Source organism: Anolis carolinensis, chromosome 4, assembly GCF_035594765.1.
Source record: "Anolis carolinensis isolate JA03-04 chromosome 4, rAnoCar3.1.pri, whole genome shotgun sequence".
Lineage (NCBI taxonomy): Eukaryota > Metazoa > Chordata > Lepidosauria > Squamata > Dactyloidae > Anolis > Anolis carolinensis.
In genome coordinates, this window is record NC_085844.1 from 27,138,501 (window position 1) to 27,156,952 (window position 18,452).

At 40.0% G+C, this 18,452-nt stretch overlaps 1 long non-coding RNA gene across 1 annotated transcript; it reads left to right on the forward strand.

The window, feature by feature from the left end:
- Window positions 1-1,100: 1,100 nt before the first annotated feature.
- Window positions 1,101-11,518, forward strand: LOC103278477 (uncharacterized). The gene is made up of 3 exons (XR_506084.3): window positions 1,101-1,328; window positions 9,771-9,881; window positions 10,274-11,518. It is a non-coding gene; the product is annotated as an uncharacterized LOC103278477 (long non-coding RNA).
- Window positions 11,519-18,452: the final 6,934 nt, after the last annotated feature.

An 18,452-nucleotide genomic window follows, 5' to 3' on the forward strand; every position in this document is an offset into this window, starting at 1 on the left:
CATCTCCAAGGTCATGTGGCCGGCATAACTGCATGGAACGCCGTTACCTTCCCGCTGGAGCGGTACCTATTGATCTACTCACATTTGCATGTTTTCGAACTGCTAGGTTGGCAGAAGCTGGAGCTAACAGCAGGCGCTCACACCGCTCCCCAGATTTGAACCTGGGACCTTTCGGTCTGCAAGTTCAGCAGCTCAGCACTTTAACACACTGAGCCACCGGATGAAATCATACAACAACTTAAAACCATACAACAACAAAACATAATAGAATAAAGAACATAAGTGCACAAAACATACATATCAATCAATTAACCACAGACTTAAAACTAATAACAAGATATTCCATTGGCAAAACCCTACCATATACATTAGCCCTAACAGTCAGTCATTGTACTAATCAGTTGCTTAACAGGGAGGTATCAAATCCACCACCCCAATTCCTCCTCTGAACATTTGGTGCTATCATTAGTTTTCTGTTGAGACGGATCTATAACTTTGCTAGAACAGGGAATGAAGAATCAAGTAGGGAAGGTAAAGATACCCAAATCTGATCCAGCTTCACTCCTCATACAGTCCAAAGCTCAGGTTATGTAAATGCAACGGGAGTAAATTTATACTCCTGTTTGCAGACTATACCAGTGTCACTTTCAGGTGTCTAGGAACTAATGCCATATAGGCTTTCCAAATTGAAAACTGGAGAGGGTTTCTGTAGATGGAATGGTTGTGTAGAAGAGAGAATTTCATCAAGTGTTGCTTGTTTTGCAAGGAGGTAAAAAGCAACACCCACTGAAATCCCCTCTTGTCACTATCGTTAAAGGTATAGGAAACCTCCCCAGATTTCACTCTGGCTATCTTATCACTTGTGATTTCATTTTGGCTGAAAATTAGCTGTTTAGTGAGTGAGCCATTGGTTTTTTTAAAGGTTATGGGGAACTAAACAGCCCCGTAAATTTTGAGCCATTTCCCACACATTAAATGTTAGTTATTTTCATGTGACTTTCATGTGGCCCACAAACTGTACTTTCCCCACCCTGTCATAGTCAGAATGGGACATTTGCTTGGTGGATAGATAGAAAAGCAGAAATCATTTGTGAAGAAAAGGGAATTTCAGTAGATTTCACTTGCGACGCCTACTGATTTCTTTCTGCATGTCTACTAAAGACACAGGAGTTCTGGTCATTCATTCTTACCTATTATAATTCCTTCTTCCCACATTAGCGGCAATTCAATGCATGCATCAGATAACAACATCTCAAATACTTACTCTTCCGTCAGGACTTGACAGATTTAGCAGGCCTTTGAGGAATGTCAGCATTGATTAGTAACAGGTAATTTGCTAGACAGAGTATGCATGGATTTTCAGAACAGTTTTTGATTTTTAAAAAACCTTTGTAATCGGGAAGTCTTACTATATGTTTGCAAGAAACTAAAAAACTGTAAGATTACATTGCTAGTAATTTTTAGTAGGCATTTTACAATTTTTGAGTAAGCATTGTAAAAATTTCTCCTAGCAGGATCAGTCCTCCTATTCTTCAGTGGTTAGAGACAGAGAGTAAGTGTATTGAAGGCTTTTAAACTAAATTTGATCTTATGCATGTTTGCTCATTTCTAGGGACACCATAGAAAATGACGTTAATTGCAATATGTTCATCCTGGCATGCACAAATGGAAACACTATGCTTCAATTAAGTGCTTCGTTTTGGATAAGTGAGACTCTACTGTACTTGAGGACCTAGAGACTATTTCATCGTTCACTTTATGAGACTGCAGCTGTTTTATATCTGCAGCTATTGATGCATTTTATTGATATTAACCAGGGGGGGTTGTAATGTTTTTGTTGGTTGTTATTGCTTTTGTGTTATTGTCTTTGCATTTATTTTTTTTTTTTGTATTTTGGATGATTGCATCTTTGAGTGCTTTGTGAGCCACACCGAGTCCCTTTGGGAGAGGGTGGCAGGGTATAAATAATGTTATTATTATTATTATTATTATTATTTTATTATGACACAGCAAACAAAATAGATATGCTGGATTTCGTATCACAAAATCACAAGTCAAACACTTCCCAAGTGTCTAGGACTGTGTGATGTATTTTCGGATGATGCGTGCAGATCCCAGTAGGGTAGCCTTTTGCAGTTGGCAGATTGTGATTTTGTCAATGTCTATTGTTTCCAAATGCCGGCTGAGATCTTTTGGCACGGCACCCAATGTGCCGATCACCACCGGGACCACCTGCACTGGTTTCTGCCAGAGTCTTTGAAGTTCAATCTTGAGGTCCTGATAGCGGCTGAGTTTTTCCTGTTGTTTTCCGTCAATGCGACTGTCACCTGGGATGGCAACATCAATGATCCAAACCTTTTTCTTTTCCACAACGGTGATGTCTGGTGTGTTGTGTTCCAGAACTTTGTCAGTCTGGATTCGGAAGTCCCACAGTATCTTTGCGTGCTAATTCTCCAATACTTTTACAGGTTTGTGATCCCACCAGTTCTTTGCTGCTGGCAGGTGGTACTTGAGGCATAAATTATTATTATTATTATTATTATTATTATTATTATTATTATTATTATTATTAAACACACTATGTAATATCTAATCACAGCCAAAGTGGTAGTTCTTTACATGTTGAGCTTTTTGATTAATGATAGGAAATGGTATATTATATTATAAAACAAGGATTGTTCTATGTTCTTTGCTCTCTATGCAACAATATATGCCTCTAGTACTTGGCTCTGCATGTACTTTAGTTCTAATAGCCAGCCATTGTATGAATCATCTGTTTAGCAGGGAGGCATTGAATCCACCCACCCAAACTTCTCCTCTGAAGACCTGATTGGTACTATTCCCAGTTACCTAATGACAAGAATCCATATCTCCGCTCCAGAAGCCAGATCAGAGAATGAAGAATCAAGCTTGGAGGGAGAAGATATGCAAATCTCAGCCAGCTTCCCTTCACATAGAGCTAAGGAATGTGAAAATGCACCACAGGCTAATTGGATTCAAAATGTGTTTAATAATACATCTGTGAGTACTCACGCAATGATTATATATTAATATAGTTGGGAAATAAAACATCACAACTTGTACAAAGGTACTTTGCATTGGCCCAAAATGTGATATATCATGGTATAATGTTGTGTGGAGACTGCAAAAAGTAAAACCTAGAACATCATGGCCAGAGGCACCTCATTAAACCTAAAAAGATTCAAATGCTTAATTTTTGCCATGTATCAAATGAGTGTTAGAAAATATTGTATTTTTGCCAGCATAACACACTAGTTTATGAGCTTATCATAATAAATAGGAATACTTACACTGGATGCTCAAAGCATGGTGAAAGGTAAAACTTGGTAATTTCAAATAATTCATTTAGGAGAAGGCAGGATATAAGAAAATCAACTCACCGTATCTGGAAGCCCCTGGAGCAGGTTTCCATATGTACAGGGATGCTAATCACCATCTGTAGCATCAAACAGCTATTATGACCACAGCGTTCCATTACCAACCATGCATCATAAAGGAGAAGAAACGAAATTGACTTTCTTAGAAGAAGGGAAAGTGATTTAAGGGAAGTAATCTGTGAGTAGCTGGCTGCAAAATGCAAGAGTGGAAAAGATAACTGAACACACCAAGGGCCCTTCCAGACAGGCCTTTTATCCCAGGATCTGATCCCAGGTTTTCTATTTATCCCAGACTCATATAATCCAGTTTACAGCAGAAAACCTGGGATCAGATCCTGGGATAAAAGGCCTGCCTGGAAGGGGCCCTAGCTACACATTGGTCTATTTTCCCCACTGGCAGTGTTGCTTTTTTACATACTGTTCAAATTGTTGACTTACAGTTCAAACGAGGAAAGACCACCACTATTTGGGCATCCACGACAAAAAATAGTTATTGTGTACCGATAAATAATCAGCTGACCCAGGAGCTGCCGGTGGCGTAATGGGTTAAACTCTTGTGCTGGCAGGACTGCTGACGGAAAGGTTGGTGGTTTGAATCTGGGGAGCAGGGAGAGCTCCCGTCTGTCAGCTTCAGCTCCCCTTGCAGGGACATGAGAGAAGGCTCCCACAGGATGACAAAACATCAAACATCCTGGCATCCATTGGGCAATGTCCTTGCAGATGGCCAACTCTCTCACACCAGAAGCAACTTGCTCCTGACCAAAAAAAAAAAAATCCTGACCCGAGGAAGGGTGGCAAATGCTGTGTTTCTAATCAGTTTGAAATCAGTACTAAATATTGTCTTAATTATTTCCTAGACCAAAATGGAACACTGCCTTAATTCTAAGTAACACTGTAGAGATTTCATTTATACAGTAGCTCTTGGTAGTTCAACATTTCCCTAGCAGTCTATTGCTGAGGAAAATTCCCTGCAAATCTTTTCCGTCAGCTTCAGATCATGGAGGTACTCAAAAAGAAATAGGTATTATTAACACAGACCCAAGACATTAAGGGGTAAAAAGCCATTTTCAAGCTCTCTTCATTAACACACTCCAAGAAATTACAGGCCCATTTCATTAGCAATCTTAGAAATGTGCCAAGGACTTTTGTTTTGCTATAACGCTCACACAGATTTGCACCCTCAGAGCTGTGATAGTTGCTCAGCCAAAAATCAATGTAGTACTTTTATAGCACTTCATCCTACACACTGTTCAGACTTACTCTTTTGACACTGCAGAAACGATTATATATAACTCAGTGCTAACAGTCCACCAGGATGGGAAGTGTGTGCTGCTTACATAACTTCAGGCGACAAGCAGAACTCTTGATTGCTAGGCAAAAACTTTTGAAATTGTTGGCTGACAGACAAGCCAAAAAAGCCAAAATGAAAATCCAAACTGCTACATTAGTGGGTAATATCCATGTGGTGGTGTGCCATTGGATTTGGATCATAGTGTTTAATAGATAGGTAAGGTAAAGGTTTTCCCCTGATGTTAAGTCCAGTCGTGACTGACTCTGGGGGTTGGTGCTCATCTCCATTTCTAAGCCGAAGAGCCGGCGTTGTCCATGTGGCCAGCATGACTGCATGGAGCGCTGTTACCTTCCCGCCGGAGAGGTACCTATTGATCTACTCACATTTGCATGTTTTTGAACTGCTAGGTTGGCAGAAGCTGGAGCTAACAGTGGGCACTCACTCCGCTCCCGGGATTTGAACCTGGGACCTTACGGTCTGCTAGTTCAGCAGAAAGATAGTAATCCATACACCAAGATTTTGGGAGCTCCTCTTTTCTGTATTATTCTGGTTCCTTTAAAAGTTACTCATGGAGTTTAGGGGACTTTTAGTGCTATCCCCTGTTTCAAGACATATTTCCCACCATTAAGACCCCTTCTACACTGCCATATAACCCAGATTATCAAATCAGATAATCCACATTATCTGATTTGAACTGGATTATCTTAGTCTAGTAAAGGTAAAGGTTTCCCCTTGATATTAAGTCTAGTCATGACTGGTCACCTCTATTTCTAAGCCAAAGAGCCGGCAATGTCTGTAAATGCCCCTTAGTCTGCACTGCCATATAATCCAGTTCAAATCAGATAATCTGAATTTTATATGGCAGTGTAGAAGGGATCTATGCTATGTAATTTTATGTATGTCCCAGCATATTGCAAGCCCGTTGCTATCATCAGAAGTAAAAATTACTCAAGTCCCCAGAAGCATTTTAAGCACACCTGCGGTGCTCTAAATCCTAGCCTGGTTCTGCCCTGCTGATTTCATTACACTTAGTGCTTTTTTAGTATCAGAGAAAGGTGACTAAGGACAGATGTGTCAGAGGTTATATAATTATGCATTAAATGGAACAAATGGATAGAGACATCATTCTCCTTCCCCGTTGCACAATGCTCAAATTTAGGCTAAATTGAAACCCGTTAATTGGACATTTGAGACAGGCAAAAGGAAATCCTTCACACTCCATAATTAACAGAGGGGACTTCGTGCTTTTAACTTTAAATGTTTTATCAGGAGATTAAATCAACTCCTAGAAGATAATATAGACATTATGACAAGCAGTAGGTTTGCTTGTCATAAATGTCTCTATATTATGTCCAAGCTTAAAGAGCTCTAGATGTTGGGCAGCAGAAGGAGAGGACTATTGTCCTACTATTGGAATAAGCCATTGCGCAGGGCCAGGTCACCCAGCTAACCATGGAGGGCTGCACTCCACTGCTGTAGGCCATGGGGGTGATTTTTATTTTTAAAAAACCACTCCTCGGGGACTATGAGAGCATTTCATCATAGTCCAAGTCCCTGAAGCATTTTTATGCCCAGAAAAGGCCTTTTTTCAAACAGGAAGCAATCCAGATATCAAGTACTGCTCCTGGTTGTGGAGCTCCTTTCCAAGAGAGGTTCACCTGCCTCTTCATTTTCATTGTCCTTCTGCCAGCAACTAAAACGGTTTTTATTTGTATGGCTTTTTTGGCAACTCACTGACTGGGCTTTTAAATTATGAGTGCTTTCAGGTTCTATATTCATTAATTTAAATGTGATGGTTTTAATATGTCACCTTACTTTGGTTTTAGTTATGTCTGTTTTTTAATTATCTTATGCACTGATTTGGGTCCCAGTATTGCAGAAAATGCAGCACATAGAAATCATTAGTGTAGGAAACAGGTTAGCAGTTTAGTTGATCCAGCAAAGTTCATGGTATGCTCTTGTATCGTTTTTTACAATGAGTTTGGTTGCAGGGCCCTCCATGGATAGCAAAATCTGTGGATGCTCAACTCCAATTATGTAATAACATAATAAAATTGTGTTGTCGAAGGCTTTCATGGCCGGGATCACAGGGTTGTTGTATGTCTTTCGGGCTGTGTGGCCATGTTCCAGAAATATTCTCTCCTGACATTTCGCCCACATCTATGGCAGGCATCCTCAGAGGTTGTGAGGTATGGATAAAGAGTCCTACTCTTGTCACACCCTGAACTCTCCAGAGATATATATTTTACCTTCCTTGCCTAGTTTATCCATGCCTCACAACCTCTGAGGATGCCTGCCATAGATGTGGGAGAAACGTCAGGAGAGAATACTTCTGGAACATGGCCACACAGCCCGAAAGACATACAACAACCCTATAATAAAATTGTGTTTCTTATATAAAATGGTGAATTCCCAAACAAGTGTTGGAGAGTCTGAGGATCTGTAAAATGGTGAGAGGCTACAGCAGCATATGCCCACACATGTTTGGCATTTGTCAAAATCCAGGCTTGCTTTTTGAAAAAAAATCCCAAATATTTTTGAGCCATGTTTCCTTAAACCCCTGGGCTCAGGACCCTGGATGCAGAGCCATGTTTCTTTAAACCCCTGGATCAGGCCCGTAGCCAGGATTTTGATTCGGGGGGGGGGGGGGGGGGCTGGGATATATTGAGCATGGTGATCAGATCATGATATGAATAAACATAACAGTTTAAATAATAAATGTAAGGCCTTCTCGTGGGCCACCCTGAGAATTTCGGGGCGGGGGGGGAGCTCCTTAAGTATAAAGATTCACCATAAGTCAGCTTACCTCATTTGTCACTATTGACATAGAGTATTCAGTTTGCCGCCTGAGAAAAGTATATTGGAAATGTGACAGGAAGGTAAAAAATTCAGTAGGAAAGGCAAAAAAAATGAGAACACTGTTCAGTGTGGCAGAAGTAGGTAGCACTGGACAGGAAGGCAAATGAAGCTTCTCATAATTGAAATCTAATCCACCAAGAGCTTCCTTTCTCCACTTTCCAACTTCTCAAAGTTTCTCAAAGACAGAGGAAGCCAATTAACTCTAGGCAGAGGTTCAAAGTTTTTCAGAGAGAATTATAGCATTGCCACATTCCTCTCCCCTGTGTCCCAATTTATCCTGGCATTTAGGCATCTTTGAATATCTTCATATTCCTGCCTGTTCCCTGAAGGAACGCTCCATGGTTGAAAGCAGCTGCTGCCTCTCTGATGCAGTTCTGCATTGGTCCCTTTGTTGCCACAGCCAATCTCAGGCTTATTTTATTGCTCCCTGATGATATTGGTGATTTTAGGTATGATTCTTCTTTGCTCCTTCTTCCCCAAAGAGCTCAGAACAGTGTACAAGTTTCTTCTTTCTTCTCGCAACCTCCCATTTCACTCCCAGAACAAGGTGGTAAGCAGAGAGATGGGAGAAATAAGACCAAACCAAGACCTTCCGAGGCCCCAGTGATACCCTCTAACATTTCATAGATGACATTGGGACACCTATGGCCAAGCAACATCAAGCGTGATCAATCATAGAATCATAGAATAGTAGAGTTGGAAGAGACCTCATGGGCCATCTGGTCCAACCCCCTGCTAAGAAGCAGGAAAATCTCATTCAAAGCACACACACACACCCCCCCCCCCCAAGATGGCCATCCAGCCTCTGCTTAAAAGCCTCTAAAGAAGGAGCCTCCACCACAGCCCCGGGGAGAGAGTTCCACTGTCGAACAGCCCTCACAGTGAGGAAGTTCTTCCTGATGTTCAGGTGGAATCTCCTTTCCTGTAGTTTAAAGCCATTGTTCCACGTCCTAGTTTGCAGGGCAGCAGAAAACATGCTTGCTCCCTCCTCCCTATGACTTCCCCTCACATATTTATACATGGCTATCATGTCTCCTCTCAACCTTCTCTTCTGCAGGCTAAACATGCCCAGCTCTTTAAGCCTCTCCTCATAGGGCTTGTTCTCCAGACCCTTAATCATTTTAGTCGCCCTCCTCTGGACGCTTTCCAGCTTGTCAACATCTCCCTTCAACTGCGGTGCCCAAAACTGGACACAGTATTCCAGGTGTGGTCTGACCAAAGCAGAATAGAGGGGGAGCATGACTTCCCTGAATCTAGACGCTATACCCCTGTCAATCCCCAGAAGTTTCAGAAAGATTCACATATCTACAGATTTTTGGGGATTTTAAAATTTTTTAGACCAAAACAATTTATCCCCCAAAAAGTGACAACAGCAATCTCCTTGAATGTCCGGCCGTCTTTATGACACACAACCACATAAGTTCAACTTAGCACAGATTTATACTATTACTTACTTACTTTAGTCCTCTTTGCAGATTCAATAATTTTATTTATTATTAGATTGATTCTAAATGGTTGCCCCTTACAGTGTCTTTCTTATATCGATGGTTTAAAACACTTTATGTTCTCTTAGCTTTACCAAAGTTGCTTAATGGTTATACTGAAATTTAAACTGAACTTGGGAGACATCTGAATATTACAGAATATTAATGAAAATTATTGGTGAGCATTTCAATTTCTAAATTCTCCCACTTTCCTGCGTATTTCGAATATCGCTTTGTATGAATTTGTACGAATTTTGCTATTTTTTTTAACGAAATACGAATTATTCGCAAGCCTAATAACTACACATGTGGTCCATCCTCTTGTCAATGCATCTTTAATGGATGCTGCTTAGTTCCATTCACATTGAACTACTGTCAGACTTTCCCTTTCCGATGCGGTTGAGACAGAAAGGATTGAAGCTCTTTGCTCAAGTATGCCTATTAAGAATTTCCTTCTCCAGAAAAGGCTAAGGAATATGCAGTCTGAAATCCTGGAGGGCAGCTGCTAATTGGGCTGGTTGACTATACCTTTCAGTTTTTAGATGGATCTGTACTCTGATGGTTTTAAAAAGCTTCCTGTGAAGGAAGAAAGGAGACAATTCAGAATGATGTGTGGGTTTCAGTGCAATACTTCAGAGCCAAGCAGGCTATTTCCTTAGCTGTCTTCCTAGTGAGTTAGTGGAGAGGACTAGGTGGCAGAGGAAACTGTCTAAGAAACGTACTGCATTTTATTTTTAGATGGTCACCGAGGAGGATGTGTCTCGCTTGTGGCAGTCAAGGAGGTTCAGCAGGTCAACAATGGCTGCAGGAAATCATCAGGTCTTTTTTTGCAGCTACAGCAATATGATGGTCAGTATATGTTTTCTGTCAAGAAAGATTTTTCATCTGCAAGCGTTTATGTTTCTGCTCATTCGCAATACCTTTTGAGAAGGGGAAGTAAACTGCAATTCATGATCCAGAAACTTGGGGTTTTGGTCAACGATTCCTTGCATTTTACAGCCAACTGTGCTGCTTGGGGGGCTCTGGAAATTATAGTAAAAAAAAAACAAAACACAGCGTTTTGAAACTCTGAGCCTCCCAGTCTGCTGCTCTTTGCCATTAAGAGGAGTCTAGAGCAGATACAGGGACTGATTGTTGTATGTAAAAGCTTCTATCAGTATAGCAAATTATTAGAGATGAATGAACCAATACCATCTTTTTGGGGCTTTTATTAAAATGTTGATTTTTCTTGTTCCTTTTAGAAATACCTATATTTCAGCATTGCAGACACATCTAATATCTTCCAGGTCCTCTTGTGACCTTCGTAAAGAAGAACTACGGTTTGTACCTGTGATCCCAAGAGAAGCAATGGAAAATAATCTTACCTAAAATAAAAATATGAGCATATGGCTCACTGCCTCAAGAAAATATTCTTCTTACACATTAGCCTTGTAATCCAAACCCTAACTGTGTCAGTAATGTACTACCAACTTCCCAAATCAAGCATAATTTACAAAACAACACCAATTGGTATTTCAAGCTATTTGAAATGAGAAGAAAGAAGGAGCTGGAGAAGGACTTCTCTCTCCCTCACACAAAAAATTGCAGTACATAATAAATATCTATATATCCATTAAATATCTATGTATCCATAGTCTCCATACTTTATGTTCCCCATCACTTAAGCAAACAAGAGATATTTGCAGAGGAAATGAAACTTCTGTCCAGAGACACCATTTCATATACAATGGTCCTTGGTATTTACTGGTATCTACTTAGATCCGTGGATGCGTAGATCCCATTATATACAAAGCAAAATTGTGTCCCTTATATAAAATGGCTAGATCAAGATTTCAAGCTGTATGTGGGAGAGAGAATGGCTCTGTACTGAAGATGTACATCTTGATTTACAGGATTTATTTTTACCCTGCCTTTCTCAACCCTGGAGAGGACTCAAGGTAGCTTACAGATCCAACAAAAATTTAATGCTGCACAGGTAAACAATAAAACACACTTCAAGCTGTTAACATCTCATTCCATAGTTTCCTACAGAATTTTTACTAGGTTATGCTCAATACTTTTTTTGCTACCTGAACCAAAGATGTTATCTCCACTCTCCATGTACAGAAGGAAACTAAACTGGCCATTGACTGTTACTTCAACAGTGGTAATGGGGGAGTATTCTCTGTTGTCTAAGGAAGTAATGGACTAGTTCTTGAGAGACCATGTAGCACAGGGAAACTTGGGTCTTCCAGGTGTTTTGGACTTAAACTCCCAGAAATCCCAGCCAGTTTACTGGGTGTTAGGAATTGTGGGAGTTAAAGTCCAAAACACCTGGAGGGCCAAAGTTTGCCCATGCCTGATGTAGCATAGACACCTTTGTCCTCCAGTAGGATAATGGCCAGGGGATTGAAGGAAAAAGGCTGGGTGATGGTTGTGATGGCTACTTCATCAGCAGTTATGGCTAGTGCCTCACTCTACCCAAAGTTTGATTAGCCATTTTATTAACTAAAAAACATTAGGCAGTCACCCTGTTTCTGCTTGTGGGTTTGTATTTAATTATTATTATTATTATTATTATTATTATTATTATTATTATTATTATTATGTATTCTTAATCTTTTTCATATGCTGTATTACCCATTAGTATTTGGATATTAATATTATTTTAATAGTTTATTTTACTAGTTTACTTGCAATACATTGCAAAATACCATCAAAAAGAAATAAAACTGGAACAAAAGATAAATAAAAATATATCTCCATATGACAGACTTGATTTTATATATATGTATATACAGTAGAGTCTCACTTATCCAACATAAACGGGCCGGCAGAACGTTGGATAAGCGAATATGTTGGATAATAAGGAGGGATTAAGGAAAAGCCTATTAAACATCAAATTAGGTTATGATTTTACAAATAAAGCACTAAAACATCATGTTATACAACAAATTTGACAGAAAAAGTAGTTCAATACGCAGTAATGCTCTGTAGTAATTACTGTATTTACGAATTTAGCATCAAAATATCACGATGTATTGAAAACATTGACTACAAAAATGTGTTGGATAATCCAGAACATTGGATAAGCAAGTGTTGGATAAGTGAGACTCTACTGTATCTTTAAAGTAGAATCATTTTTCGAGTGGAGCAAAAAATTATTTTTCTTTTATTCTTGAATCTCACTTTCCATAAAAGTAAGATATAAGGGGCCCCATTACAGATCTTTCTTACATTTATGCTGAAATGTAGGTGGTCTTGGGATATCAAACGTATTATTTACAAAAGCAGTGAAAGGCTGCTATATCTCAAAAGTACTTTACAACGTTACAAGGTTAGTCCCATCTCATTCATTTTAGGTTTGGTTTTTATCTTTTCTCAGACTGTATTTGTTATATTATTTTGTTCTATTTGTTATTGTTTTGTTGTGATCTTATACCTGATGTTTCTAATTTAATTTTTTGGTCTGTTGTTGAGAAAATGTTTCATTATATGGAGGGGGAGAAGCATCTAAAAATATGCATTGATAAATAAAATATCCCAGCATTCTTTCTGTGCGTGTCATGGCATACAACTGGAAAAGTGTTAGCCCCCTGCTATGATGTGCCTTTAGAGATTTCCATTTGTGAGCATAGTCATAAATGTCCACTCTTCGAGTCTCATTAGAGTTGTGAAGCCTGTCACAGGATTCCTATTTTCGGCTGATCTTCCTATAAAAGTGCAAAAAGCTTTCCCCAGCATGTGTTCTTATGAGGCCTGGATCTTGCTGAGCTCTGAAGAAAATGGATGGAAATAGTCATCCTACAGGAGGCAACAGCAAAACTCTACCAATTATGACTTGTTCTGTGTGAATATTGAAGAATATTTTGTCTGTTTCAAACTATGGTCTCTGAATGAGAATGGTCTAAAGAAATCATGCACAAATACATACTTTCAGGAATTAAAGAAATCTTAACAAACTACACATTTCACAGAGGAGGAGGTTTGTACATTCAGAAAGAGGGAAAGGCACTATTGCTAGAAGAATGAATGCTGTCATGGTAACAAAAGCTCTATGCAGTATTCCAAAATATAGTATTACCCCTGTATCTATGGAGATACGTTCCTGAACTTACCATGAACACAGGAAACCATGATAATAGTGAACTCTATTAAAATGGATTCTTTGTACATAGAGTCACTCTGGAGCACCTAAAAAAAATTCAGGAGCTGTCTTCATAGAACTGTCAGCAGGATCTTAGTACCCAATGTAAATCATCATCTTCTCCTGAGAAAAATGTATAATACCACAAAGGACCACCACCACGCCTGCTTCATAGGAAATCTGATACAAAATGGGAGCTTTTTCATTTGAGTTTCAGGGTCGGAGAAGCAGGTGCCAAAAACAGAAGAATGGCCTGGCTCAGGGGAGCATGCTTGCTCCATCAGTGTTTAACATTTACACAAATGATCAGCCACTGACAGAAGGGACAGAGAGCTTCATCTATGCTGACGATCGTGCCATCACCACTCAAGCAGGGAGCTTTGAAGTGGTTGAACAGAAGCTCTCCAAAGCTTTAGTGCTCTTACTGTCTATTACAGAGAAAACCATCTGATTCCTAATCAGTCTAAAACACTGACGTGTGTTTTTCATTTTAAGAACAGACAAGCACCTTGAGCTCTGAGAATTACCTGGGAAGGAATCCCACTGGAGCATTGCAGCACATCAAAATACCTGGAAGTTACTCTGGACCATGCTCTGACTTGCATAAGCAAAATCAAGAAACAGCTTTCTAAGATCTACAGAGACACTTGCAGGAACACCTCAGCAAGCAAGAGTCCAAAAGTGGCAGGTTAAAACCTGGAACCTCAATCCATGGCTGATACTGGATGAGAAACTTCCTCCTGGGCACACAGAAGACTGGGTTACTTGGAAGATGCTGAGCAGACTGCACTCTGGCACCACAAGATGCAGAGCCAACTTTAGGAAATCGGGCTACAAAGTGGAGCCTGTGATATGTGAGTGTGGAGAAGAGCAAACCACAGACCACTTACTACAATGCAATCTGAGCCCTGCCACATGCACAATGGAGGACTTTCTCACAGCGACATCAGAGGTGGCCAGCTTCTGATCAAAGGAAATTTAGTGTAATGCCATTTTTTTACTTAGTTTGTGTTTTTAAAAAATACATTATAACTGTACCCTAATTTCGCTTCTGACACAACAAATAAATAACCTAAACATTTCTAGGCAGGACATATTTTGTGAGATGTGGGTTGGTGAAATTGTGAGTACTGGTCCCATGAGAATGGGGTTAGTACTGTATTTTCTATTTCAATCTTCCTTTATTGAGACATCTGTGATGGTATGTAACATTTGACTTAGGATCTTAGTACCCAATGAAACTTTTGCCTTCCACTTATGCTAAACTAAAGTCTCCATGATTTCTATTAACATGATGGGATTTTTATGATAAATCTGGAGAGTACCAGACACCAGTGACTCATGGGGCTCATCCAGCCACCACGGGATGATGTTGCACTCAATACACACTCAGATCATGGTGCGTTATTGGTACTGAGTTGACAAATCCTCTCTTAAAGTCATTCGATTTGAAGATTTTGGCATGTGAAGAAGAGAGAGGGCTTGTTTAGTGGTAGCCACACAGCACTAGAACACTCTTCCCAGGGAAGTTCATCAGGGAATCTTGTTGTTTTCCACATGTTTGTTCTTCCCCTATGTATTCTAAATATTTTAGATCCTGGGTGTGGTTTCGGGCTAGTAATGGCTTTTTAAAGCTTTGTATTTTATTGACATATTGTTATTAAGATTTTTACATTGAGCTGGTTTTTATTAATTTGATTTCTATTTGCTTTGTGGCTACATTTTTATCTACACTGTAGATAAATATTTGTATGTCCTGTTTAATAAATAATAAATTTCCCAGCAGAGAGCTCCCTTCGTTGAAGCAGCATTTGCAGATGGTCTACATGTGTCTTATTCTCTGCCAAATTTTGCTGTGGGCAATTTGCAGTGACTTGGGTACTTTTTCATGATGTGCACCTGTTGCCATCTGGTACCAGGCAGAAACTGTCTGTACAGCTGGGGCTTGTTACTGGATTAGGGCCAATGGCTGTATTAAAGTCAAGCGCAAGGCATTTTCATATATCTGGAACGAAGAAATCTTTATTCTGGGGGCAAACCATCAGAATAAGACTAGAGTGAGAGTGAGAGTGAGTTAATTTGTAGATGGCAGTATATTAGCCCAGCTGGCTTTGTTAACTTTTCGGCATCGTTTACATAAGACAAGGATGAGCATGTCTGGAGTTTCCGCTCCCTGCATTTTAATTATCATTATTGAAGCACATCAGATTGAAAGAAAGCATTAGGGTCCCAGTAGCACTGCTGTTCCACTATTGATTCTGCTTCCCCTGCATTTCAATATTCTGGTAGTCAAGTGACATGATTCTCCTCCTCTATCCACAAGAAAGGTGTGATCACTCTATTTCTGGAGCACAGATGAAAAGGACATTGTGGGGTACAGAAACAATGTTGCTTTTACTCCGTTCCCCAATAGATATTTCTTATTTTATTTTAAAATATTATGGCATAATTTTGCAATTGTACCACCGTGGTGGACAATAGCATAACACAGCAAGAGCCACCATGTTGCAAGAACGCAATTACAGCCGTGCCCTCCCTTTGAGGTGGTTTCTGGCTGTGTTTTTCTTAGGGGTAGAGAGAGAGTGACCACAGAAGACAGTGGTAATTATTTGATGATAATTAAGAGCACAGGTGGACACAGCAGCACTCCTCCAAGCAGCAAATCTATTACTAGGATTGCTAGAATGAAAACTAGTGAGATGGTGCATCTTTAACTGTTGCATAGAAAATGAATATTAGCAGCTGTTACAGAAACACGAGTTTCCTATAGATATCATTTTGGAAAAATGATGTATTTTCCCACATCAGATTCCACAAAGCTGGGGTGGAAATAACATGGTCCTTCAGATATCACACTGCAATTCCCATTAGTCCTAGCCAGCATAACTGATGATGCAGCATTCTAGGAGTTGTAATCCAGGTACATCTCTGCTTTCCTGGCCAAGTCTTTCAGGGAGATTTTACTTTGTGGCTTTGAGTTTACAGTGCACAGCTCATTTCTCCCTTCCTGTCCTTCCCTCTTATCTATTTCTGAGTCTGTCTCTGTTTGCACTCTCTCTCTTGAGAATGTTTCCATTGCTCATCTCTCACAGAGAGAATGTTTTTCAGAATTATGGTGAGAGGTTTTGTGTTCAGTGTGAATTTGGGATTATTCAGGGACACTACCATTCCGCCTGCCACCGGTGGTGGCGGCCTGTGAGTTACAACCACTTCTGTTCTCACTGCATGCCTTTCCTGATACCACAGCTCATTTTCCCTGTCCACTTCTTCTTCACTTGATGGGACCATTTCCCTGCATAATTGCCCCAGTCATGTGTATATTAGCAAGCCATTCATGGTCTCCTCTAAGCAAACTGTCTCAGAAACTGTCAATTATGAAAAAGCCCTTACTCTGAGAGGTCAGATAAGAACTTGCTTTGTGACACCACAAAGTAAAAGACCTTCATTAGGTGCTACTAAAAATATTACCAAAAATGGTTTTTTCAACTGCTCTTAACTAGCTAATAATGTCACCTTGACTTTGAATAATGTCTGCATTTATATCACATTTTAAAGTTCAGTCAGATTTGGAACTGTATGCATGTGGGATTTTTCCTGTAACATTTCCATCCTACCACAGATTTCAAATATTCAGTGCAGATAAATGGAAGATACTTATTTTTTATTTCTTGGAACAAACTAAACATGGGGACCACATTCCTGTTATATGTATGCCAACTTAAAACTGTTCCCTTCCTCTCTTTCTTATAAAAATTAAAATAAAATAGGTTGAATTAGCAAATACATGTAAGATTATTTCTATCCAAAAGGGGAAAAAAGACCTGTCATTAAATGAGTTTCTCGTGTATTAGTTGACTGGCCTAGAAATATTGATGCTTCTTTTTTATATACTGCTTGTTTGAAAAGCTTCTTGGCCTTTTGGCTAAGATCAAGTGTCTGAGTGCTGCTTGTTTGAAAAGCAAATGTTCCAAAAGACAACTTTGAGTAGAACAGCATTATTCTTTTTATTGTCTTCCAAGCTGCTATTTTTCATGGTAGAAGAATGTTCATAGAGGCTCAGGTGTCCTGGGATAATTCCTGAAGTAGTAACAAAAGAACACATAATATATTATTTTGCAATGAGATGAAAGATTGGGTCATATGATCTCAAGGAGCTTTCTAAATGCAATTCTATGGTATATGATGGAAAATAGGATAATAGAAAGATTGCTTAAGTGAGTCACACGAGGCAGGCAAACCATCACTGCAGGTGGACCTTTGGGTGGGACAAACACATGTGGGAAAGAGGTGGGAAATGAATGGTAGTACGTTGCTCCCACCATACCATACTAAGGCTCTAGTGGTGGAGGTGGAACTTCTTTGGACTATGAAGCTTTTCAGGTTGTGGGAATTGCAGTTAAAATGGTAATATTATGTCCCGAGCAGGAAGGACAGCAAACCCAGCGGGGGAAAGTTGCTGCTGGTAAGGGTTCATTGATGTCACGAAGGCCAAAACCTGAAAACAAGTGATAAGCCCCATTGATTTAATCCTGGTGATGTCAGTAGGTGCCACGATGGTGCAATGGGTTAAACCCTTGTGCCAGCTGAACTGCTGACCTGCAGGTTGCTGACCTGAAGGTTGCTGATTCAAATCCATGAGACAGGATGAACTCCTGTCTATCAGCTCTAGCTTGTGGGGACATGAAAAAAAGCCTCCCAATAACACATCTGGGCGTCCCCTGGGCAAGGTCTCTGTAGATGGCCAATTCTCTCATACCAGAGGCAACTTGCTGTATGTTCTCGAGTCACTTCTGACACGATAAAAAAGGTGATGTCAGTAAGCATAATACATGAATCATCAACTACTGTTGCTAAGAATGGCATTCAGATCAAAGAAGCAAATGCCAGGCTTCACAAAGGGGAGAACATAAACACACTTTTCAAGGCAGTCTCTTCACTCTGAGATCCCTCCCTCTTATCTTGAAGACCTGGAGCCCTTGGTGGCGCAATGGGTTAAACCCTTGTGCCGGCAGGACTGCTGACTGACAGATCAGCTGTTCGAATTTGGGAAGTACGGGTGAGCTCCCTTTGTCAGCTCCAGCTCCCTCATCAAGGAATATGAGAGAAGCCTCCCAAAAGGATGGTAAAACATCAAACATCCAGGTGTCCCCTGGGCAACATCTTTGCAGATGGTCAATTCTCTCACACCAGAAGTGACTTGCAGTTTCTTATGTCACTCCTGACACACACACACACACACACACACACACACACACACACACACACACAAACCTTGAAGACCATAGAAGAAGGTC